Below are 26,568 nucleotides of genomic sequence, written 5' to 3'. Positions count from 1 at the left end.
AGTGCTATGCAGGCCTGTCTGCGTGACTGTCATGTAGGCCTGTCTGTGTGATTGCCAGGGAGGACTGGCCTGCCGCAGTCATGCTAGGCCTCCTTTTTACTGCTACACCCTTGGCGCATCTTCATATTTTTTCCCCATGCGGGAAGAAACTGTCTCTACAGATCAGCCCAGCAAGCTTCCATGACACCAGATCTGGGCCAAGCTGGTGTGCTCCCTCCTCCCCCTGAAATGTGCCCTTAGATTCCCTTTTCCTTCAAAGAGACTCTCTAGCCTGTAGCCAACCCTGACAGAGCTCCACTCATGCCACCCACCCACCCACATCTGCACACACACCAACACTGGCTGTCACTTACAGAAAGCTCTGCTACAACAGAGCTTCTCTGCGGGCTGTTCCTCAGAGTTAACCCCCAGGGGACACCCTCAGTGCATGAAGCGGGGGTGAGGGGGTTGATGAATAAATATACCACCTTATTCACCCCTTTCTAACACAATTCTGGGGCTTTTTCCACAGACTCACACATGTTCCCAGCAAGACCGAACCCTTATTGCCCATAGCAGTAATTTGCTCAGTCACAAGCCCAAATGTCAGAGGCGTGTGAACCAGAGCAACTCCATCTGGAGTAGGGACTGGGTAAAATGAGACTGAAACCCACTAGGCTGCATTCCCAGATGGTTAAGGCATTCTAAGTCACAGGATGAGATAGGAGGTCAGCACAAGATACAGGTCACAAAGACCTTGCCAATAAAACAGGCTGCAGTAAGAAGCTGGCTAAAACCCACAAAAACCAAGATGGCGATGAGAGTGACCTCTGGTCATCCTCACTGCTACACTCCCACCAGTGCCATGACATTTACAGATGCCATGGGAGCATCAGGAAGTTACCCTATATGGTCTAAAAAGGGGAGGCATGAATAATCCACCCCTTGTTTAGCAGTTAGTCAAGAAATAACCATAAAAATGGGCAACCAGCAGCCCTTGGGGTTGCTCTGTCTATGGAGTAGCCATTCTTTTATTCCTTTACTTTCTTAATAAACTTGCTTTCACTTTAGGACTCACCCTGAATTATTTCTTGTGCGACATCCAAGAACCTCTCTTGGGGTATGGATCGGGACCCCTTTCCTGTAACACAAAGACAATAATTGCACCCAAATTCTCATCTCAGAGTCTGTTTTGGTGGAAATGCAAATTAAAATAAACTTCTTCCTTTTTTTTTTTGAGACAGAGTTTCACTCTTGTTGCCCAGGCTGGAGTGCAATGGTGCAATCTAGGCTCACCGCAACCTCCGCCTCCCGGGTTCGAGCGATTCTCCTGCCTCCGCATCCCGAGTAGCTGCAATTACAGGCATGTGCCACCACGCCCTGTTCTCTTGAAGGTGGCCTCCTTCTTTATTTTAGACACAGGGTCTCACTCTGTCACCCAGGCTGGAGTGCAGGGACATGATCATAGCTCACTGCAGCCTCAAATTCTTGGGCTTCAGCTGTCTTCCAACCTCTGCCTTCCAAGAAGCTGGGACTACAGGTGCATGCCACCACACCAGCTAATTTTTTTTTCGTTATTTTTATTTCTTGTTTATTTTTCTTTTTTTATAGACATGAGGTCTCACTATGTGTTGCCTGGGCTGGTCTCAATCTCCTGGGCTCAGGTGATCCTCCCATCTTGGCCTTCCAAAATGTTGGGATTAGAGACATAAGCCACTGCCCCCAGCCTCCGGCTAATTTTTAAAAAATATTTATGTAGAAACGGGGTCTTGCTATGTTGACCAGACTGGTTTTGAACTCCTGGCCTCAAGCGATCCTCCTGCCTCAGACTCCCGAAGTGCTAGGATTACAGGCATGAGCCACTGTGCCTGGCCTCCAAATTCTGTAATAGGTCCTTCCCTAGTTCTCTTCCTGTCTCCCTCCAAGGGTGTTCCCCCGAGTCTGTGGTTGGCCCTTCTTGCCATCGTCTTCTGAACAGTGTCCTCTGCAGTCTCATCCATTCTGACTTCAACCATCATCTTTCTTTCTCTCTTTTTTTTTTTTTTTTGAGACGGAGTCTCACTCTGCCACACAGGCTGTAGTGCAATGGCGTGATTTCGGGTCACTACAATCTCCGCCTCCTGGGTTCAAGCGCTTCTCTGGCCTCGCCTCCTGAGTAGCTGGGATTACAGGCACGTGCCACCATGCCCGGCTAATTTTTTTGTATTTTTAGTAGAGATGGGGTTTTACCATGTTGGCCAGGCTGGTCTCAAACTCCTGACCTCAGGCAATCTGCCCGCCTTGGCCTCCCAAAGTGCTGAGATTACAGGATTGAGCCACCACGCCCAGCCTCAACCTACGTCTTTCAAGAGGCAATCCCAGTTCTGAGCCTCTAGGGCCAACCTCAGTTTGTAACTTCAGCCATGCATCTGTGTTTTCCTGCAGGAACCGTACACCTCTGTGCTTGTGGTGTTCCTAAAAACCCTGTGGGAAAAGCAGGGGCAGGCAGGGCTCACCACGGTGGAACTGAGACCCACATTTCAGCCACTCTCCCACTCCATGCTGGGTGAAGCATTGAGTAGCTACAGTTAATTACAGAAGCCTGGTCTTGGCTTTACCCTCTTCATTGGGGATACCATGGAGCCTGACTTGGGGACTCCTACTCTGGGGACAGTAGCAGGGAGTGGATGTGACTTGAACCTCCTGAGTTACCTCCATCCGAATCTGAGTTGCTCCCCAGAACAAGGCCATGGTTCCTGCTTGGAGAGCATTTGTTTGTTTGTTTGTTTGTTTGTTTGTTTGTTTTGTGAGACAGAGTCTCGCTCTGTCGCCAGGCTGGAGTGCAGTGGTATGATCTCGGCTCACTGCAACCTCCGACTCCCTGGTTCAAGCGATTCTCCTGCCTTAGCTTCCCGAGTAGCTGGAATTACAGGTACGCGCCACTACACCCAGCTAATTTTTGTATTTTCAGTAGAGACGGGGTTTCACCATGTTGTCCAGGATGGTCTCGATCTCCTGACCTTGTGATTCACCCGCCTCAGCCTCCCAGAGTGCTGCGATTACAGGTGTGAGCCACTGTGCCCGGCTGGAGAGCTTTTCGTTAGATCCCCAGCCAGGGCTTAAAACTGATCTGAGCCCATCACCTTCTTCTTCTATTAAATTTTTTAATTATTATTTTTTGAGATGGAGTCTAGCTCTGTCACCCTGGCTGGAGTGCAGTGGCATGATCTCGGTTTACTACAACCTCTACCTCCTGGGTTCAAGTGATTCTTGTGCTTCAGTCTCTTGAGTAGCTGGGACTACAGGCGTGTGCCACCATGCCCAGCTAATTGTTGTATTTGTAGTAGAGACAGGGTTTCAACATGTTGGCCAGGCTGGTGTTGAACTGACCTTAAGTGATCCACCCCCCTCGGCCTCCCAAAGGGCTGGGATTACAGGTGTGAGGCAGCGCACCTGGCCCCTCTTCCATTTTTTAACACCTTCAAAGAGCAGCTCCTTCTCCTATGAATCCACCTTTATGCAGGCACCCGGTTCAATACCTCAAAATCAATCCACTCCTGGCTTTCCTTGCTGCCCATATCCAATCAGTTGCTGAGACCCTATTGGTACTGAAATGGTTCTCTCATATTTTCCTTCCCTCTCTGTTGCTTGCAGAGCCATGTCAGTTCTTGCTGGCAGCTGGACTATGACAGTGACCTTCTACTTGGCCCACCCAGCTCCAGTTTCTCCCTTCCTCTCTGTTCTACCCGACTCAACGGCTGTCACTGGATAAAACCTTCAATGGCTCCCTATTACCTACAGAATAAAGCACAAATTCTGCTGCTTGGTTTTCAGCCTCTTCATGACCTAGGCCCAACTATCTTTTTTTTTTTTTTCCTTAACTGATCACTTTTTTTTTTTTTGAAGTGAAATTTATGGCCAGGCACAGTGGCTCATGCCTATAATGCCAGCACTTTGGGAGGCTGAGGTGGGCAGATCACTTGAGATCAGGAGTTCAAGACCAGCCTGGCCAACATGGTGAAACCCCTTCGCTACTAAAAATACAAAAATTAGCTGGGCGTGATGGTGCACACCTGTAATCCCAGCTATTTGGGAGGCTGAGGCAGGAGAATTGCTTGAACCCGGCAGACAAAGACTGCAGTGAGCAAGGATTGCAGCACTGCTCTCCAGCCTGGGTGACAGAGCGAGACTCTGTCTCAAAAAAAAAACAAAAGAAATTTACATAATATTAACCACTTTTGTTCATTTTGAATGACCAATTCAGTCGCATTTAGTGCACTCAAAATATTGTGCAACCACCAGCTCTCTCAAGTTTCAAGATTTTTTCCTTTACCTGTAAAAGGAAGCCCTATACCCACTAAGTAATCACTCCCCATTTCTCTGTCCACCCACCTCTTGGTAACCTCTAATCCACTTTCTGTCTTGATGGATTTGCCTAACCTGGATGTTTCATATAAATGGAATGATACAATATATGGCCTTTTGTAACAGGCTTCTTTCAGGTAGCTAAATGTTTTCAAGGTTCATTCATATTGTAGTATGTGTCAGTACTTTGTTCCTTTTTATGGCTGAATACCACTTCGTTAAGAGTTGGCTGGGCACCGTGGCTTACATCTGTAATCCCAGCACTTTGGGAGGCCAAGACGGGTGGATCACAAGGTCAGGAGTTTGAGACCAGCCTGACCAACGTGGTGAAACCCCGTCTCTACTAAAAATACAAGAATTAGCTGGGCATGGTGGCGCGCACCTGTAGTCCCAGCTACTCAGGAGGCTGAGGCAGGAGAATCGCTTGAACCAGGGGGCAAAGGTTGCAGACAGCCGAGATCGTACCATTGCCCTCCAGCCTGGACTACAGAGCGAGCCTCTGTCTCAAAAAAAAAAAAAAAAAAAAAAAAAAAGAGTTGGCTGGGCGCCATAGCTCACGCCTGTAACCCCAGCACTTTGGGAGGCCGAGGTGGGTGAATCACTTGAGGTCAGGAGCTTGAGATCAGTCTGGCCAACACAACAAAACCCCATCTCTACTAAAAATACAAAATTCAGCCGGGTGCAGTGGTGGGGGCCTGTAATTGCAGCTACTCAGGAGATTGAGACAGGAGAATCGCTTGAACTCAGGAGGTGGAAGTTGCAGTGAGCCAAGATTGCACCACTGCACTCCAGCTTGGGTGACAGAGCAAAACTCTGTCTCCAAAAAAAAGTATACCACATTTGTTTATCCATTCATCAATGGATGGGCTGTTTCCACCTTTGGGTATCACAAATAGTGCTGTTGGCTGGGCATGGTGGATCATGCCTATAATCCCAGCACTTTGCAAGACCAAGGCAGGCAGATCACCTGATCTCAGGCTCAACATCGCAAAACCCTGTCTCTACTAAAAATACAAAAAATTAGCCAGGTATGGTCTTATAATCCCAGCTACACTGGAGGCTGAGGCAGGAAAATTGCTTGAGCACTGGTGGTGGAGATTGCAGTGAGCCAAGATTGCATCACTAGACTCCAGCCTGGGTGACGGGAGTGAAACTCTGTCTCAAAAAAAATTAAAAGCTTAAACAAATGAATAATGCTGCTATAAACACTTGTGTATAAATTTCTGTGTGGACATATGTTTTCATTTCTCTTGGGTGTATACTTAGGAGCGGAATTGCTGGGTCATATGGAAACTCTATGTTTAACTTTCTGAGAAACTGCCAGACTGTTTTCCACAGTGGCTGCACCCTTTATACATTTGCACCAGCAATGCTGAAGGGTTCCAGTTTCTCTATACCCTCACCAACTCTTTTTTTTATTTGAGCCATCCTTGTTGAGGTGATATCTCATTTTGGTTGTGATTTAATTTCCCTAATGACCAATGACATGGAAAATCTTTTCATGTGCTTTTTGGCCATGTGTATATCTTCTCTGGAGAAATGTCTATTCATGTCCTTTGCCCGTTTTTTAACTGAGTTATCTGTTTTTTTTTTTGTTTTCTTTTTTTGAGATGGAGTCTCACTCTGCTGCCCAGGCTGGAGAGTGTGGTAGTGCAATCTCGGCTCACTGCAACTTCCGCCGCCTGGGTTCGAGGGATTCTCCCACCTCAGCCTCCTGAGTAGCTGGGACTACAGGTGCCCGCCATGCCCAGCTAATTTTTGTGTTTTTAGTTAAGACGGGGTTTCGCCATATTGGCCAGGCTAGTCTTGAACTCCTGGCCTCAGGTGATCCACCCGTGTCGGCCTCCCTAAGTGCTGGATTACAGGCGTGTGCCACCATGCCAGGCCCTATGTTATGTTCTTGTTGTTGAGTTGTAAGAGTTCTTTATATATTCTGAATATTGAACCCTTATGAGATATACGATTTGTTAATATTTTCTCCCATTCTGTAGGTTGTCTTTCACATTCTTGATAATGTCCTTTGATGCAAAAGATTTATATTTATTTATTTATTTGGGGGCTTTCCGGCAAAACTGGAAAGCCGGCTAGACAAATTCTAAAAGAGCTGTAACACTCAAAAGATTTTCTTTTAAGAAAAAGAAAGGGAAGAGGAAGAACTGTATCTCACTTTTGTTGCTTTCTATAGTTATATATATATATCTATATTTAAAACCAAGGCTGGGCACAGTGGCTCATGCTTATAATTCAGTGCTTTGGGAGGCCAAGGTGGGAAGATATCTTGAGGTCAGAAGTTCAAGACCAGACTGGCCAGGACAGTGAGACCCCGTCTCCATAAAAACTTTTAAGAATAGCCAGGTGTGGTGGTGCATGCCTGTAGTCCTAGCTACTTGAAAGGCTAATGTGGGAGGTTTACTTGAGCCCAGGAGTTTGGGGCTGCAGTGAGCTATGATTGTACCACTGCTTCAGCCTGGGTGACACAGTGAGACCCTGTCTGTAAAACAAAAAATTAAATTAAAAAAATTAAGAAACTCCAGAAATTTCTGTGTAACAAAATGCCCATTTGCCCTTGAGGTAGTTCTACTCTACTCTAATAAGCATAACAAACAAAACCAGGACCTAAAACCACTTGTCAATGGGACTGTTTCTTGTATTCTCTTTTCCATTTCTTCTCTGTTATGATCTGAAGCTTCTTTTTTTTTTTTTTTAAGACAGTCTTGCTCTGTCGCCCAGGCTGGAGTGCAGTGGCACGATCTCGGCTCACTGCAAGCTCCGCCTCCCGGATTCACGCCGTTCTCCTGCCTCAGCCTCCCGAGAAGTTAGGACTACAGGTGCCCGCCACCACGCCCCTGGCTAATTTTTTATATTTTTAGTAGAGACGGGGTTTCACCATGTTAGCCAGGATGAGCTGGATCTCCTGACCTCGTGATCCGACCGCCTGGGCCTCCCAAAGTGCTGGGATTACAGGCGTGAGCCACCGCGCCCGGCCATGAGCTGAAGCTTCTAATACCATGTGCATGTTAAGGTTCCTATTCCTGCCTGGCTCTTGTTCTTTTCAGATTGTCAGTTAGCAGCTCTATTGTTAAGTACAAATCACTTTCATTCCCCTTGTTAGTCCCGGACCCCAGAGAGGTGGCCTTTCCCCTGGGGTGGGAGGTGTGGGGGGAGGTCCCTTATGTTGTGGGGGGTGGGACGCGGCAGGTCAGAGGGGTCCCTGCTCCATCTCAGGCACAGCCCTGCCTTCCTTCACATCCTTTGCGCAGTTGTTCTTTTCTTTTCTTTTTTTTTTTTGAGACAAGATCTCACTGTGTCACCCAGGCTGGAGTGCAGTGGCAAGATCTTGGCTCACTGCAACCTCCGCCTCCTGGGTTCAAGCGATTCTCCTGCCTCAGCCTCCCGAGTAGCTGGGATTACAGGTGCGTACCACCACACTTGGCTAATTTTTGTATTTTTAGTAGAGATGGGGTTTCACCATGTTGGCCAGGCTGGTCTCAAATTCCTGACCTCAGGTGATCTGCCCACCTCGGCCTCCCAAAGTGCTGGGATTACAGGCGTGAGCCACCATGCCCGGCCTTATTAAGCCGTTTTAAGAATTAATGGAGGCCAGGCGTGGTGGCTCACGCCTGTAGTCCCAGCACTTTGGGAGGCCAAGACAGGAGGATCACCTGACGTCCGGAGTTCGAAACCAGCCTGGCCAACATGGTGAAGCCCCATCTCTACTTAAAAACTACAAAAATTAGCCAGGGATGGTGGTGCGTGCCTGTAGTCCCAGATATTTGGGTGGCTGAGGCAGGAGAATTGCTTCAACTCGGGAGGCAGAGGCTGCAGTGAGCTGAGATTGTACCACTGCACTCCAGCCTGGGCAACAGAGCGAGACTCTGTCTCAAATAAAAAAAAATTAATTGATATGGCTCACCACAAAAAGTTAGAAGTAGGTGATGACGATTTGCAGTTTGTTACAAGGAAACCGTGGCTCAACGAGGCAGTTTGTTAAAATGAAAGCAAGTCTCAGAGACTAGAGCTCTTGTCCCACCTACAAATATTGACCAGCAAGCTGGCAAGTAACAGCTGCAGAGCCTGTTCTGTAAGTTCTGTGGAATGGCAGCTCTCTGTTCTTTCAGGACATTGCAGGAAATGTTTACCTAAGGCAGATTCAACGATATCCCAGGAGCTGGACTTCACAGACTTAATCAGGACCGGGTGAGGGAAGCCTCTGAAAGACCAGGACTCAGGGCTGTGCCCAAAATCTTGGGCACCATGCAAAGTATAAGGGGCTACTGAAATTGCAGTGGCAGGACGATCACGGCAGAACAATCTCTGAAGCCAGTCCAAGGAGCTTAAACCCAGCCATCCCATCAGTATAAAGTTGCTTATAAATCCACTGCGCCAATTAATAAAGCTAACCGAAGGGCTTAGGGTTTCCTCTCTGGAATAGGGGCTCCTGATTAGCCTTTCAGATGCTAACTAAACATCCCCAAATCGTGTGTTTCCAATTAAGAATTGTGAAGGTCAAATCTAACACACACACGCACGTGCGCGCGCGCACACACACACGACCTTTGCTGAAGTACAGTACTTAAAAGTAAATCAGACAATATAAAAGCTTACAGCTCTTCAAATCATTTTGTGCTAAGTCAGAAAAAATGGCATGACTTATATCTAACCATGAAATCTGAAAACAAGCCACAAGTTCACATCTGGGCTCTCTGTCTTGTACCCAGTAACATAGACAGCCACCTGCCTGATCCCCATACCTCAGTCGGCTTCCCTGACACCCTACCTCCAGGTTTATCCTCTCACTGGGGACCCTGGGCATTTAGGAGTGTTCCTAGAAGGACTTCACATGAAGATGCAGGTAACTAGAGGACCCTTAAAAGGTAGCGCTTCGGCTGGGCATGGTGGCTCACGCCTGTAATCCCAACACTTTGGGAGGCTGAGGCAGGCTGATCTCCTGAGGTTAGGAGTTCAAGACCAGCCTGACCAACATGGAGAAACCCCGTCTCTACTAAAAATACAAAAATTAGCCAGGCGTGGTGGTGTGTGCCTATAGTCCCAGCTACTCGGGAGGCTGAGGCAGGAGAATCACTTGAACCTGGGAGGTGGAGGTTGTAGTGAGCCAAGATGGCACCATTGCACTTCAGCCAGGGCAACAAGAGCGAAACTCCATCTCAAAAAAAAAGGTAGCGCTTCAGAAACAGAAAGTCAAATACCACATATTCTCACTTAGAAGCGAGAGCTAAACCATGGGTACCCATGGACATACAGAATGGAATAATAGACACTGGAGACTCCAAAAGGTAGGAGGGTGGGAGGGGGTAAGGGCTGAAAAATTACCTGTTGAGTACAGTGTTCACTGTTTTGGTGATGGGTTCACTGAAAGCCCAGCCTTCACCACTACACAATATGTGCATGGCAGAAATCTGTGCTTGTACCCCCGAAATTTCAAAAAAAGAAAAAAGAAGCAAAAAAGGTAGAGCTTGCACCCACTGCAAATGGTTTATGGGAAGGTGGTGTAGAAAAGGGTCCCTGAAGGTGGCCCTGGGAGAGGAGCCCAGGCAGAGACAGTCCCAGATCATGGGGGAGCCAGGAATGAAAAGAGGAGGCTTGGACATCTGGATGTGGGAGGAAGCAGAGGAAACCAGAAGTCAGGAAGGAGCGGTGCAAGATTCTGTTGAGTGCACAAGACCTTGAACATGCTTACAGATTAAATGTCCGTCAGCTGCTTTAGCTGTTCGCGGCTTTTCAGATTAGCTGCCCAGAGTGTGGGCAGCTTTTCAATAAGCACTGCTGATTATTCATTCTGGAGAAGCTCTGGCAGTGCCTCTCATACTTTCAGTGCCAGTTAGAATTGCCCCAGGTGCTGATTTGTAATGTAGACTCCGAGTCCCCATGCCCAGAGGTTCTCATTCAGGACACCAAGAGTGAACACAGGAATTCAGATTTTTAAGAACCACTGGTGATTCTATTGCACATTGGCCCTGATGTAGCACCCTCTAGGTGTGGAGCACTTTTTTTTTCAACAGGAAAATAGCTTTATAAATTAGCAAATTTATTAAATACCATATACTCAATATAACATTTGAACAATTCTTTTTTTTTTTTCTGAGACAGAGTTTTGCTCTTGTTGCCCAGGCTGGAGTGCAATGGCATGATTCCAGCTCACCGCAACCTCCTCCTCCCGGGTTCGAGCGATTCTCCTGCCTCAGCCTCCTTGAGTAGCTGGGATCACATGCATGCACCACCACACCCGGCTTATTTTGTATTTTTAGTAGAGATGGGGTTTCTACTGTTGGTCAGGTTGGTCTCAAACTCTCGATCTCAGGTGATCCGCCGCCTTGGCCTCCCAAAGTGCTGGGATTACAGGCGTGAGCCACAACGCCCTGCCTACAATTCATAAAAGTGTAAAGAAAACAGGGCACGGTGGCTCACATGTGTAGTCCTATCTACTCAGGAGGCTGAGGCAGGAGGATTGCTTGCGCCCTCGAACCCTCCCAGGGTTTCGAGGCTGCAGTGAGCTAAGATCACGCCAGTGCACTCCAGTCTGGGTGACAGAGCAAGGCCCTGTCAAAAAAAAAAAAGAAAAAAGAAAAAAATAAAAGAGTCACTGAAATCCTAACAGTTTAGATACTGTCATTTCAGGAAATGTTTAGGCATGAATGCATATGAATACATTTGCATAAGCAGGATCATACATTTCGTGGGACTTTTTGTTTGTTTGCTTGTTTGTTTGTTTGTTTGTTTGTTTGTTGTAGAGACGGGGTTTCTATATGTTATCCAGGCTGGTCTTGAGCTCCTGGCCTCAAGTGGTCCTCCTGCTTCTGCCTCCCAAAGTGCTGCCTACCAAATGAGGATACTTAAATACCATCTTTTCTTTCTTTTTTCTCCCCCAACCCCTGCTTTTATCCTCCCCTACTCCTACCAGCATCTCCACCACTCTCTGGTGTGTGTCCTTCCATATTTTTCTCCTAGCTTGCATAAACAAACATATCTGTATGGGACTCTGTCACTGTATGACAAAAATAAGTTCTTTTTAAAAAAAAAAAATAGAGATGGGGGTCTCACTATATTGCCCAGGCTGATCTCAAACTCCTAAACTCAATTGATCCTTCTACCTTGGCCTCCCAAAGTGTTGGGATTACAGGTGTGAGCCACCATTCCCAGCCAAAAAAAAAAAAAATGTTTTTTTGTGGGGGATTTATTTTTTGAGATGGAGTTTCGCTCTTGTTGCCCAGGCTGGAGTGCAATGGCACAATCTCAGCTTACTGCAACCTCTGCCTCCTGGGTTCAAGTGATTCTCCTGCCTCAGCCTCCCAAGTAGCTGGGATTACAGGCATGCACCACCATGACTGGATAATTTTGTATTTTTAGTAGAGATGGGGTTTCACTATGTTGGTCAGGCTGGTCTTGAACACCTGACCTCAGGTGATCCACCCACCTTGGCCTCCCAAAGTGCTGGGATTACAGGTGTGAGCCACTGCTCCCAGCCAGGAAAAAAAAAAAAAAAAAAAAGAGTTCTTATTGTATATTCACTACTCTGTGATTTTGCCCTTTTTTTTACTTACTGTTACCTCTCTGAAACCCCTTTAAATGAGTGGGTGCAGATTTAATGGTTCCTTCCAATGGCTGCATGATATCCTATGGCAGGGCACAACTCGCATGTTCTCTATTTCTATTATTCTGCCAACAAAACAGTGCTGCAAGACGTGCCTGGCTAACAAGCAGTTTATAATATTTCAGGCTAACCTGTTGTGTTTGGATCTGTTAGCTCTGGTTGTATCATAAACCACACCAAAAGTTAGTGGCCTAAACCAGTAATCATTTGACTTAGCTGAGGGTCAGCCAGGTGGTATCATTAAGCTCTGGGCTGGCTCTGCTGATCTCTGCTGGGTGCCCGTGTGTGTTTTTGGTCAGCTGGCAATTGGCCAAAACGTGACGTCTGGGGATTAGCAGGCTGGTTGGCCTGGGGGCAGGAGGGTCTCAGCTGGGGTGTCTTGTCTCTGCTCCATGGGGGCTGTCATCCTCCAGTAGGCCAGCCCCAGCCTTTCCACATGGTGCTCCCAAGGTTCCAAAGCACAGCAAGAGAGGCAAGCCCAAGTGTGCATCTCTGCTTGTGGCATGTTTTTTTTTGTCCCACTGACCAAGACAAGCCATGTGGCCATACCTGGAGTCAGTATGAGAGGTGACTACTCAAAAACATGGGGCCAATTCAGTGGCTGACACCTGTAATCACAGGAGTTTGGGAGGCCAAGGCAGGAGGATCACTTAAGGCCAGGAGTTTGAGACCAGCCTGGGTATCACAGCAAGACCTTATATCATTTAAAAAAAAGAAAAAAAAAGAAGAACATAAGTATGGAGGGAGAGGAATTATGCTGGCCATTCTTTTTTTTTTTTTTTTTTTTGAGATGGAGTCTCACTCTGCCACCCAAGCTGGAGTGCAGTGGCACCATCTCGGCTCACTGCAACCTCTGCCTCCCAGGTTCATGCAATTCTCCTGCCTCGGCCTCCTGAGTAGCTGGGATTACAGGTGCCCACCACCATGCCTGGCTAATTTTTGTATTTTTGGTAGAGATGGGTTTCGCCATGTTGGCCAGGCTGGTCTCGAACTCTTGACCTTAGGTGATCCTCCCACCTTGGCCTCCCAAATTGCTGGGATTATAGGCGTGAGCCACTGCACCCGACCATGTTGATCATTCTTACACACAATCTACCCCATCTGCTAAGAGGCTCTAAATGTTTAATAGGAAATGAAAGTCTTGGGAAATTTGCGAATCAGAGGACAGGAGCTTGTCTTTTCCTGCCCAAAGATTGGTTTCAGTGATGTGACAATGTTAGCACATTTCTAATGATCCAAGTGTTGCAGAACATACTCTGGGACTCAGGCTCTGGAAGAGCTGACACCATCTGACCTGTCCTCCCTCCCTCCACAAAAGCTCCCAGTGGAGACCTCTCCCAGCATCTGCTCTTTGCACCTGTTCCTGTGAGGCCTCAGGAAATTTCCTCTTTCTTTAGCTCTCATATATCCAGGGGTTACATATATACAAACATACTGCCTGTTGACCAGGTGTGGTGGCTCATGCCTGTAATCCCAGAACTTTGGGAGACCAAGAGGTGCAGATCATTTGAGGCCAGGAGTTCGTGACCAGCCTGGCCAACATGGTGAAACCCTGTCTCTACTAAAAATACAAAAATTAGCTGGGGGTGGTGGCGCACGCCTGTAATTACAGCTACTCGGGAAGCTGAGGCAGAAGAGCTTGAACCTGGGAGGTGGAGGCCACAGTGAGCTGAGATCGCACCACTGCACTCCAGCCTGAGCGACAGAGCGAGACTCTGTCTCGGGAGAAAAAAAAACAAACAAATGTAGTGCCTGTTTAAAGAAAGTCCTCTTTGTAGAACCCCAGCCTCCTGCAAGTATTCCTTTCTGACTCTTCACTGCTGCCTCTCAGGGTCATCTCAGTTCTCCAGCCTGGGACTTCATGGTAGGCCATGCCAAAACCATTAGACTTGGAGGACTTGGTTCCGGTCCTGTGTATTCTCAGGCTAGTTGCTTTATGTCTCTGGATTTCCCTTTTTAAGTCTGTTAAGTGAAGGAATTGATGAGGACAGTGCTTCTCAAAGTTTAACGTGCATGTGAATCACCCAGAGATCTTGTTAGACATGCAGAATTTCAGACCCTTTCTGAGACAGATGACTTGGCATCTGTTCTGCCAGGCACGGTGGCTCACGCCTGTAATCCCAGCACTTTGGGACGCTGAGGTGGGTGGATCACCTGAGGTCGGGAGTTCGAGACCAGCTTGACCAACACAGAGAAACCTCGTCTCTACTAAAAATACAAAATTAGCTGGGCGTGGTTGCTCATGCCTGTAATCCCAGCTACTTGGTAGGCTGAGGCAGGAGAGTCGCTTGAACCCCGGAGGCGGTGGTTGCGGTGAGCTGAGATCGTGCCATTGCACTCCAGCCTGGGCAACAAGAGCGAAACTCCATCTAAAAACAAAAACAAAAGCTCTAGAGCTGTTTTTTCTTTTCAACCTGGACTGCACGGTAGAATCTCCTGGGGAAGCTTTAAAGTATGAGTGCTGGGTGCCCCTGCCTAGAGATTCTGATTCACTTGGTTTTGGGCACACCTTGGGCATTGGGCACCACTAGGCTTGAAGGGTTGGGGAAAGGGAGGGCTAGAGGAACCTGGAGGGAGCAGCGTAGAAGAGGACTCAACCACTGCTAAACTGCAGCCTGGCAGGGAAATGGCCAAGGGGGAATTAATATCCCAACCTCCCTCTCCTCCCACTCTCTCATTTGCTGCCAGAGTGTACCACGCACTAGACCCAGTTGGATTCCAGAGCACAGGGAAGCACAGTTGAAGCAGTCCATAAATGTCATCTCCTGGAGCACCAGATGGAATGAAGAAGGATGGAGAATGGGTCTGAATCCTGGGGCTCAAGATGGAATGAAGGAGGATGGAGAATGGGTCTGAATCCTGGGGCTCAAGATGGAATGAAGAAGGATGGAGAATGGGTCTGAATCTTGGGGCTCAAGATGGGATGAAAAAGGATGGAGAATGGGTCTGAATCCTGGGGCTTAAGATGGGTTGAAGAAGGATGGAGAATGGGTCTGAAAAGGCAAATAGAAATGATCCAGCCAGGTGCGATGGCTCACACCTGTAATCCCAGTGCTTTGGGCAGCCAAGGCGGGCAGATCACCTGAGGTCAGAAGTTTGAGACCAGCCTGGCCAACATGGTGAAACCCCATCTCTACTAAAAATACAAAAATTAGCCAGGAGTGGTGGCACATGCCTGCAATCCCAGCTACTTGGGAGGCTGAGACACAACAATTGCTTGAACCCGGGAGGGAGAGGTTGCAGTGAGCCAAGATAATGCTGCTGCACTCCAGCCTGGGCAACAGAGTGAGACTCTGTCTCAAAACAACAAGCAAGCAAACAAACAAACAAGAAAAAGCCAAATGAAATTCTCCAGCAAAGGATGCTTGTTTTAAAATGCAGATTTAAGGGGGCTGGGCGCAGTGGCTCACACCTGTAATCCCAGCACTTTGGGAGGCTGAGGTAGGTGGATCACCTGAGGTCAGGAGTTCAAGACCAGCCTGGCCAACATGGCAAAAGCCCATTTCTACTAAAAATACAAAAATTACCCAGTTGTGGTGGCACACGCCTGTAGTCCCAGCTACACCGGAGGCTGAGGTGGGAGAATCGCTTGAAGCCGGGAGGCGGAGGTTGCAGTGAACTGAGATCACGCCACTGCACTCTAGCCTGGGCGACAGTGAGACTATGTCTCAAAAAAAAAAAATGGTGTTTAACACCAGGTTCGGTGGCTCATGCCTGTAATCCCAGCACTCTGAAGGCCGAGGCAGGCAGATCACTTGAGGCCAAGAGTTCGAGAGCAGCCTGGCTAACATAGCAAAGCCCCGTCTTTACTAAAAATACAAAGAATTAGCCGGGCGTGGTGGCACACGCCTCTAATCCCAGCTGCTTGGGAGGCTGAGGAATGAGAATCACTTTAACCCCAGAGGCGGAAGTTGCAGTGAGCTAATATTGCACCACTGTACTCCACCCTGGGCAACAGAGTGAGACTCTGTCTCAAAAAAAAAAAAAAAAAAAAAAAAAAAACCTGGGTGCAGTGATGCATGCCTGTAGTCCCGGCTATTTGAGAGGCTGAGGTGGTGGGAGACTCTCTTCTGCCCTGGAGTTTGAGACCAGCATGGACAACATATTAATAGCAAGACTCCATCCCAAGAAAAAAAAAAAAAAGAATGGTGTTTAAATATTTACCAGAGGAAAATGAAAGAAGTGTATTCTTGATAAGACATGGACTCTACATGACATGAAACATTCCTCTGAGGACTGAGCCTTGTATCATTTTTACGTAACCTGAGTGTCCGACATCCCTCCACCTGTGACCACAGGGGAGGTTGCACTTTATTTTGATGCTCAGCGTCCAGTGTCACAACTGTCCACTGGCTTGAGCATAAGAAATAATTTTGCCTCAGATTCTCCCAGCCCCACTGCAGGATTTCTAGGGACCACAGTGCTTCCCACGTGCCCACACCCTCTTAGCTGCAGTCGCCACAAAGCATTTGCTGTCTCCTTCCCTTCCTTTACGTCCACAGCTGCTGCTCACACCATTTCAGGGAGAAGCCTCGCCACGACCCCTGCCCCCACAAGAAGGACATGAGTCGTTCCAGGCTGCCTTTGGGTTTCGCCAAATTTCCAGTCCTGGGGGGCATTAGATTTGACTTGGCTTTTATGGAGAGGTGAAGCAAATGCCCACCCTTCAACTCTTCTATCCTGGACCACACTTTTAATGGCACAAACTGTTATTTTGGAACTGTCAGGAGTTCTTCCTATGGCTGGAGATAAAGTGTGTATCTCACCTTTGCGGAGGCTGGAAAGCTGCTGTATGAGAGGTGAGAGCTGGGTTTTGCATCCTAGGGTAGAAGCTCTTTCTGGGATTGGGGCACACAGTCCTTCATTCTCACTGAGGAACCATTTTTGTCCCATTGTGGAAGGCTTGACCCAGGGAAGGAAATCAAATCAAGATGCTTCAGACTGAGATGCTAAAATTATTTTTCCATTATGTAAGCTGGATATATTTTTAGCAGCTCTGTAATTTTGCAGATATATTTTTTAAAGTATGTATTTTGTTTTTTGTTTGTCTCACTTTGTCACTCAGGCTGGAGTGCAGTGGCACGATCTGGGCTCACTGCAACCTCTGCCACCCAGGTTTGAGCGATTCTCCTGCCTCAGCCTCCTGAGTAGTTGGGACTACAGGCATGAGCCACCATGCCCAGCTAATTTTTTGTATTTTTAGTAGAGACAGGGTTTCATCATGTTGGCCAGGCTGGTCTCAAACTCCTGAGCTCAAGTGATCTGCCAGCCTCGGCCTCCCAAGGTGCTGGGATTACAGGTGTGAGCCACCACGCCTGGACTAAAGTATGTATTTTGATTGGAATGTCCCTGAAAATTATTGGAATTTTTTGGGAGAGGGGTCTGTGTGTCGGTGGTGGTGGTGGGGATAGTGTATATGTGTGTGTGTATATGTGTGTGTATGTGTGTATGTATGTGCATGTGTGTGTGTGTGTGTTTTGCTCAGGTATTTGCTTCTGGGAGATCATAAGTCCAGAGCTGCTGAAATCCCACACATGATGTCACTTAAGAATAATAACTCAGACCAGGAGAAATATACTCTCAGGTCTTACAACCGCCTCACCTGGGCCATACAGAAGCATAGGACAATCTGTAGAAAGGAAGGGTTATTTCTCACCTTTGATTGACCTATGGTGGAAAAGGAGGCAGCCTTGCAGGTATGGAATGGGGGCCCATGCTCTAGCAGGGGGCTTATACTCTGGAAAGACTGATCCCTCGATGCCAGGGAGGCCGGGGGCTAAGCTGGGGACTTCCTAGCAGTGATATCAACACTGAATTTTGAGTTTTTGTTTTCCGCATTGTAATCCCTTTTAGTCTCAAGATATCAATAAAGTTGAGTCCTCAGAACAGCTTGGAGTTAGCAACACTTTGGAGCCAGGCCCATCCAGTGCTTGAGAGCACAGTCACATTACTGTCACCAGCTGGCAAGGAGTGGCAACAGAGGAGCAGCAAAGAGGAGCAATAGCCAGAAGGAATGCGTGCAGCATGTGCGGGCCCCTCACAGAGTCTCCGAAACATTCGGAGGGAGCCCATGCAGGTTGGACTGTCTGCAGAGAGGCAGACAGGGACCAGAGTGAGTTGGGTGGGAAGGTTGGCACTCCCTGCCCACCATCACCAAGCCCGGGGAACTTGGGCATCTTCAGTTAACCCCCTTTTTTTTTGAGACAAGGTCTCTCTCTGTTGCCCACGCTGGAGTGCAGTGGTGTGATCATGGCTCACTACAGCCTCCAACTCCTGGGCTCAAGCTGTCCTCTGCCTCAGCCTCCCAAGTAGCTAGGCCTACAGGTGTGTGCCACCATGCCCTGCTAATTTTTTAATTTTTTGTAGAGACAGGGTCTCGTATGCTGCACAGGTTGGTCTTGAATTCCTGGCTTCAAGTGATCCTCCTGTCTCGGCCTCCCAAAGTACTGGGATTACAGGCATGAGGCGCTGTGCCTAGCCCACCCCTCTTTCTTTGAGTTTCAAAACAGCTCTACTCTGCCTAGCATCCTACAAAGCCCTCAAGTCCTGTTTCATCATCTTCTGGCCATCACCCCTTGCCATGAATCTCACAAGAATCAATTGCATCTATTTCTAGCCCTCTGAGCCCAGTCCAAGGGCCCACAAAGGAAATGATTGCAATGCCTGACTCTTTCTTCCCCTCTACTCTCTACCCTCCCATGGGCTTACTCAAAACTCCTTCTTCCTCTCCTGGTTACAGAACAAAAGTTTTTCTGCACATAAATGGGCTGACATAGAGCCAGCTGTGGCCTAGCTCAGCCAGCTCAGAATGTTCTATTGCACTTATTCCTGGCTCTCAGATGGAATCTCCTTGACGGTATCAGGTGGAATTGTTAGGGCAGCTTGCCCTTCATCACCTTTCAATAGGGCACACCTTTCTGCCTAGGATATGTGCAGGAAGACAAGGCCCTTCTGTGGCATTTTTTGAGGCATATCACAGGGACCCACTCCGTCCATCATCTGTCCCAGTATGTGAATATTCCCCTCCTCAGTCACTCCTCATCTAAGTACCAGGCAGCTGTTGCCCAGTGTGTCCAGACCACTTGCAGCACTGGGGCATCCCACCTCCACTGCCCCGGAATCCTGAGAGCAGTCAAACGCTGGTCTCCAGATTCCTGCCGCGCTGCTTTAAATGCAAGTTCCCAGCTCTTCCCTCTCCTCCCATCCTCTTATTCCATGATGCTTTGCATTTTCTCCCCAACCATCCTTGCTGTTCCCTTGTTTTTCTATCACAAATAAATTCCATCATGTTTCTAACTATTAACTCATTTTATTCAATCAACAATATAAGCCAGGCGCAGTGGCTCACGCCTGTAATCCCAGCACTTTGGGAGGCTGAGGCAGGCGGATCACTTAAGGCCAGGAGTTCAAGATCAGCCTGACCAACATGATGAAACCCCATCTCTACTAAAAATACAAAAAATTAGCTGATCATGGTGGCACATACTATAATCCCAGCTACTCAGGAGGCTGAAGCACAAGAATCGCTTGAACCTGGGAAGTTGAGGCTGCAGTGAGCCGAGATTGCATCACTGCACCTCAGTCTGGGTGACAGAGTGAGACTCTGTCTAAAAAAAAAAAAAAAAAAAAAAAAAATCAGGCTGGGCACTGTGGCTCTTGCCTGTAATCCCAGCATTTTGGGAGGCCAAGGCGGGCAGATCACGAGGTCAGGAGTTCGAGACCAGCCTGACCAACATGGGGAAACCCCGTCTCTACTAAAGATACAAAAAGTTAGCTGGGCGTGGTAGTGCACACCTGTAATCCCAACTACTCAGGAGGCTGAGGCAGGAAAATCGCTTGAACCCGGGAGGCAGAGGTTGCAGTGAGCCAAGATTGCACCACTGCACTCCAGCCTGGGTGATAGAGTGAGACTCTGTTTAAAAAAAAAAAAAAATCGATATTTATTTTAAAGGTAAGTAATGCACTAGGTATTGTTCTATGCATTGAGAACACAGCGATGAATGATATAAACAGGTGTCTGCTCAGGTGCTTACAGTGTAGTAAAGGACAAATAAAAACAAATGAGTAAACAGAAACACATAAATAAAGTACATCCTTTCCATGGTGACAAGTACCTTGATAATGGAATGGTGTGCCAGAGGCACAGAACAGGTGCGTCTTTAGATAATATGATGGGAGAGGCTCTATCTGAGAATGCCAGTTTGCTAAAGGTCTGAATGACGGGAAGAGCCCAGCCACAGGGCAGTTCCAGGTTGAAGAACAACTCTCTAGATGGGTAACACTATAAACTCATGATCGCCGCCCTGGGATGTGTGCATAGAACATCCCGGCAATCCTCTCAGGTATTTGGTCAGGCTCCCTCACCTGCGTTGCTCATTGGCTGTTCCAAAACTTTTCCACCCTATTCAAGGCCATATCTCATTCCTGCCTTCTTCTTGCTCAACAACTGAGTCTGCCTTTTACTTCACAGAGAAACTTGAGTGTGTCGGGGAACTTCATTCACGTCCCACCTCCCCATACCTGCAAGTTCACTACAAATCCATATGTTCTTTTCCTTCCCATCTCAGAAGCGTCCCTTCATCTCCATATTCTCATGTTCCACATTCACCTCTTCCCATCTCCTCAAGGCTGTGACCGGCCCTCTCCTATAATTCCAACTTAGGGCCAGGCGCGGTGGCTCACGCCTGTAATCCCAGCACTTTGGGAGGCCAAGGCAGGTGGATCACCTGAGGTCGGGAGTTTGAGACCAGCCTGGCCAACATGGCATCTCTACTAAAAATACAAAAATTGGCTGGGCATGGTAGTGTGCACCTGTAATCCCAGCTACTTGGGAGGCTGAGGCAGAAGAATCATTTGAACCCGGGAGTCAGAGGTGGCAGTGAGCTGAGATCACGCCACTGCACTCCAGGCTGGGTGACAGAGTGAGACTCTGTCTCAAAAAAAGAAAAAGAAAAAGAAAAAGAATTTCAACTTCTTTTGTGTTGTCATCTTCCATTCAGCATAGAAGAAATGCTCACATCTCCCTTAACAGAAATGCTTTCTTCACTCTCACAAACTGCTAGTGGTCATTTAAGTTGGCTAATATAAAAGTCACAGTAATATCAAGCTATTCAACCAGCATTTTGCAATACATTTCAAAGGTCTTAGATTTTTGCCTGAATTTTGATTTAGGAATTCTACTTCTAGAATTTATCATGATTGTGCTCTAAGTCGTAGTGACAAAGAGGGTCATGCTAGTGCTGTTTATAATACTGAAAAGCTGTAAAACCATTATGTTCAATAAATAGGAGAAATTATTTAAATAAAATATGTAGGTATGGCCGGGTGCGGTGGCTCACGCCTGTAATTCCAGCACTTTGGGAGGCCGAGGTGTGTGGATCACCTGAGGTCAGGAGTTCAAGACCAGCCTGGCTAACATGGTGAAACTCTGTTTCTACTAAAAGTACAAAAACTTAGCCAGGCATGGTTGTGTGAGCCTCTAATCCCAGCTCCTCGGGAGGCTGAGGCAGGAGAATTGCTTGAACCCGGGAGGCAGAAATTGCAGTGAGCCATGATCATGCCATTGCACTCTAGCTTGGGCAACAAGAGTAAGAAAACTCTGTCTCAAAAAAAAAAAGTAGGTATATAATAGAGCACTATCTGCTGCCATTAAACATGCTGTTGTAGGAAAGACAATTATGACATGAAAAATTATTCACGATTTATAAAAACACAAAATGTAGTCAACAAAATGATATGAATACCGTGATACCATTTAAAAAGTATATTTCTGCTTTTAAAAAGACTATAAGTATATTGTGTATACCAAAATGTTAACAGCGATTATCTAGGGGGAGAAGACATTACATAAGGTAGCTTATACTTTCATGCGTAACTGTATATAGTACTCTACATTTTTATTATTGTTGTTCTTGTTTTGTTTTGTTTTGTTTTTGAGATGTAGTTTCACTCATCTCTTGCCCAGGCCAGAGTGCAATGGCACAGTCTTGGCTCACTGCAACCTCCGCCTCCCAGGTTCAAGTGATTATCTTGTCTCAGCTTCCTGAGTAGCTGGGATTACAGGTGCCTGCCACCACACCTGGCTGATTTTTTTGTATTTTTAGTAGAGATGGGGTTTCACCATGTTGGCCAGCCTGGTCTTGAACTCCTGACCTCAGGTGATCCACCCGCCTTGGCCTCCCAAAGTGCTGGGATTACAGACATGAGCCACTGTGCCCAGCCTGTTGTTGTTTTTTGAGATAGGGTCTTGCTCTGTTGCCCAGGCTAGAGTGCAGTGGGGTGATAATGGCTCACTGCCACCTTAGTCTCCTGGGCTCAGGTAATCCTCCCACCTCAACCTCCTAAAAGGTTGGGACTATAAACATGCATCACTATACCTGGCTAATTTATTTTATTTTTTTATTTTTTGTAGAGATAGGTTCTCATTATGTTGCCTAGACTGGCCCTGACCTCTTGGGTTCAAGCAATCCTCCTACCTCAGCCTCCCAAAGTGCTAGGATTACAAGTACGAGCCACTGCACCTGGCCAGTATTCTAAATTTTCTATTGTAAGATTATACGGCTTAGTAATGAGAATAAATTATTTTTATATTTCTTCTTTGTTCTTGAGTATTGTTCACTTTTCTTTTTTCAGGAATAAACTCCTTCAAAGCTTAAATGGTCCCAGACAACCCTTTCTCCCTCATTCCTCCAATTCTACACAAATTAATCTATTTTTTTTTACATTGGGTAAAATCTAAGCCATCACCTTTCTCTATTTTTTCTTTCTTTCTTTCTTTTTTTTTTTTTTTTTTTTTTCGAGATGAAGTCTCGCTTTGTTGCCCAGGCTGTAGTGTAGTGGCGCGATCTCGGCTCACTGCAGCCTCTGCCTCTTGTGTTCCAGGGATTCTCCTTCCTCAGCCTCCCAGGTAGCTGGGATTACAGGCACACACCACCACACCCAGCTAATTTTTGTATTTTTAGTAGAGACAGGGTTTCACCATCTTGGCCAGGCTGGTCTCAAACTCCTAACCTCAGGTGATCCACCTACCTCGACCTTCCAAAGTGCTAGGATTACAGACGTGAGCCACCATGTCCAGCCTATTTTTTCTTTATTTTTTTTATTATTTTGGGAGAGAATTTTGCTCAGTCACCCAGGCTAGAGTGCAGTGGCCTGATCATGGCTCACTGTAAGCTGGAACTCCTGGGCTCAAGGGATCCTTCCACCTCATCTTCCCAAGTAGCTGGTACTGTAGGCATGAGCCACCATACCTGGCTAATTTTTAAAGTTTTTGTAGAGATGATGTCTTGCTATATTGCCCAGGCTGGTCTCAAACTCCTGGCCTCAAGTGATCCTCCCACCAAAGCCTCCCAAAGTACTGGAATTACAGCCGTGAGTCATTGCATCACCTGTCTTTCAAGATGTCTGTTCCATTTGCCTTCTCTCTCAGTAAATGACCTTGCCTCTTACTTCACAGAGAACATTAAAACTAACAGGTGAGAATTCTTTTACTTTTCATGCATCCTATAGAGTGCTGGAAGCTAGTGGTACAAAGATTAAAGAGCATAGCCTCCGGAGCTTTCCATCCTGTGAGCTTTGGGGATTTGTTTGGACATCAGGAAAGAGATTTTCCCCCAGCCAGTATACATTACACTAATATTTACTGAAGACTTAATGTATAACCTGTTTGGCCAGATCTAAGGATAAGTTTGAATTATATGATTGAAGATGTCTAAAAGTCATAGCAATAAAATTTAGCAGAGATACATGGAAAAGTTTGTATACAAACGAGAATCCCTAAGACAGCACAGCTTGTGATTGAATTCTAGCTTGTCACTTGTTACGAAAGTTTACTACTGCATCCTTCCTTTGGATGCACTCATATAACAAATACACCAGCAAATCTGAGTGTAGTCTGTGTTCTGTGAAGGCATACAGAGATGGGCACAAACATAATAACATCACTATGACGATGGAAGTAGAAATAGAGTTCAGTAATCAACCAGAAGAAGACCCTAAGGGAAGCCTCCATGGAGAAGATGAGATTTGAGGTGGAACTTGAAAGACATCTGCCACCATTTATTTATGTATATCCTTGCATGTTCCAGAAGGAGTTAATATAGTTTCAAAAACAAATGCAAGATGTTGACTTCCAGAAAAAAAAGGAGCAGATGCACTTTTCCCTATTCATCTCACCAAGTACAACTAAAACCCTGGACCTCACATATAAAACACACAGACTCTGAAAGGTGGAGGGAAGAAATTAGCCTGACAAGGGACCTCAGAACCTGAAGAACAACAATAGTGAGTTTCCTGGGTTTTCTTTCTGACTCATATTCCCCATTCTGGATGCCAGAGAAGCTGGTAACACAGAAACACCAATAGGAACAAAAATCAGAAACAAAACAAAACTCAAGAAAAATCTGCTCTTTCTAGCCAAAGGAAGAGAAAAGGGGTAGCCTGGCAAGAAGGAAATCTTTTAGATAAACAACCACTCTACTCCAGCCAAACATCACAGATAAAGCTGTGGCTCCACTCTCACTCCCACCGGCAAAGGCTGACTGGAGGGTTCAGAATGCTACTGTTGCCAAAAGCTTGCAGTGATGAGACAGACACCACTGGGGTTGTGTCAGAGGAAGCCTAGTGGAGAGTCAAGACTTTCATCCCTGCCCAGGGTAAGGAAGTGACCTCCCATGGACTCAGTAGGGTCCATGTGGGGAGCAGTAACAAGGCACCCCTGTGCCCCCCATCTAGGATAATCAGTGGAGGCCTAGTAGGGGGGCTGAGCTTCCACCCCTACTTATCAAAAACAAGGAGGTGTCCCAGGCATCAGTGAAGGCAGAATGGGGTATCCTGGGGTCAACACCTACCTAGCAGTAATGAGTAGAGCAATGTGAGAGGAGGTCTGTTCAACAGAAGATTTAAATAAGAGACACAATGTCTAACATAATACCCCAAATGTCTATGTTTCAACAGAAAATCACTCATCATACCAAGAACCAGGAAAATATCAACTGGAATGAGAAAAGATAACCAGATACACCAACACCAAGATGGCACAGATGTTAGAATTATCTGACAAGGATTTTAAAATAGCCATTATAAAAATGCTTTAGGCCAGGCACAGTGGTTCACGCCTGTAATCCCAGCACTTTGGGAGGCCGAGGCAGGTGGATCACCTGAGGTCAGGAGTTTGAGACCAGCCTGGCCAAGATGGTGAAACCTGTCTCTACTAAAAATACAAAAATTAGCTGGGTATGGTGATAGGTCCCTGTAATCCCAGCTACTCGGGAGGCTGAGGCAGGAGCATTGCCTGAACCAGGGAGATGGAGGTTGCAATGAACCCAGATTGTGCCATTGCACTCCAGCCTGGGTGACAAGGGCGAAACTCCATCTAAAAAAAAAAATGCTTTAATGAGGCCAGGCATGATGTCTCATGCCTGTAGTCCCAGTGCTTTGGGAGCCTGAGGCAGGAGGATCACTTGAGGATAGGTGTTCGAGACCAGCCTGGGCAACATAGTAAGACCTTGCATCTACAAAAAATAAAACTAAAAAATTTAGTTGGGTGGTGACATGTGCCTGCACTCCCAGCTACTTGGGAGGGTGAAGTGGGAGGATCTCTTGCACTTAGGAATCCAAGGCTGCAGTGAGCTATGATTGCACCACTGCACTCCAACTTAGGCAACAGAGTGGAGTGCAGTGGTGCAATCATAGTCTCTTAATAAAAAAGAAAAAAGCTTCAGTGATCAATTATGAACATACTTGAACCAAATGGAAAAAATATAAATCTGACCAAAGAACTAAAAGCTATAAAAAAAATTCAAGTCAAAAATTTTGAACTGAAAATACAATAACCAAGTGAAAAACTCAATGGATGGGTTCAATAGCAAAACAGAGAAAATAGGCTGGAAAAAGAAAAGAAGAGATCATTAGAGACCTGTAGAAAATTATCAAAATATTTGTGTCATCAAAGTCCCAGGAGAGGAGAAAGGGGGCAGAAAGTACTAGAAAAGTATTTGAAGAAATAATGGCTGAAATTTCCCCAAATTAGGCAAGATACATAAACCTAAAGGTTCAGGAAACCTAGAGAATCTCAAACAGGATAAAGCCAAAGAATCCATACCAGGACACATCACAGTCAAATGCTGAAAACTAAAGAAAAATGAAAATATTTTAAAGCAACATGAGAGAAATACACCTTATGTATAAGGGAAAAACAATTCCAGTGGCAGCAGATTTCTCATCAGAAACCATGAGGCCAGAAGGAATTGGCACAGCATTTTTCAAGTTCTGAAAGAAAAGAATTGTCAACCCAGAATTCTATATCCAGTTAATATCATCTTCAGAAATGAAAGGGAAATCAAGACATCCTCATATGAAACAAAACTAAGAGAATTTGTCACTAGTAGACCTGCTTTAAAAGAATGGCTAAAGAAAGTTCTCTTAAGAGAAAAGAAGTAATAAAAGAAAAAATATTGGAATATCAGAAAAGAAAATAATAACAACAAAAGTGAAAATAGGAGTAAATACAATAGACTTTCCTTCTCTTCTGGAGTTATCTAAATTGTGTTTGATAGTTAAAGTGAAAATTATAACAATGTCAGATGTGGTTCCAATGCATGAAGAGGAAATAATTAAGACAATTATCCAATAATGGG

The 26,568-nt window shown here is 46.4% G+C and overlaps 1 non-coding gene across 1 annotated transcript; it reads right to left on the bottom strand.

The window, feature by feature from the left end:
- Positions 1-6,377: 6,377 nt before the first annotated feature.
- Positions 6,378-6,438, bottom strand: LOC112204660 (U7 small nuclear RNA). Its single transcript, XR_002938332.1, has one exon. It is a non-coding gene; the product is annotated as a U7 small nuclear RNA (small nuclear RNA).
- Between the last annotated feature and the right edge of the window lie 20,130 nt (positions 6,439-26,568).

The sequence above is a fragment of the Pan troglodytes genome, chromosome 8 (genome assembly GCF_028858775.2).
Source record: "Pan troglodytes isolate AG18354 chromosome 8, NHGRI_mPanTro3-v2.0_pri, whole genome shotgun sequence".
NCBI lineage: Eukaryota > Metazoa > Chordata > Mammalia > Primates > Hominidae > Pan > Pan troglodytes.
The sequence above is the reverse complement of the archived record's forward strand: the minus strand, read 5'-3'. Positions and strand labels throughout refer to the sequence as shown.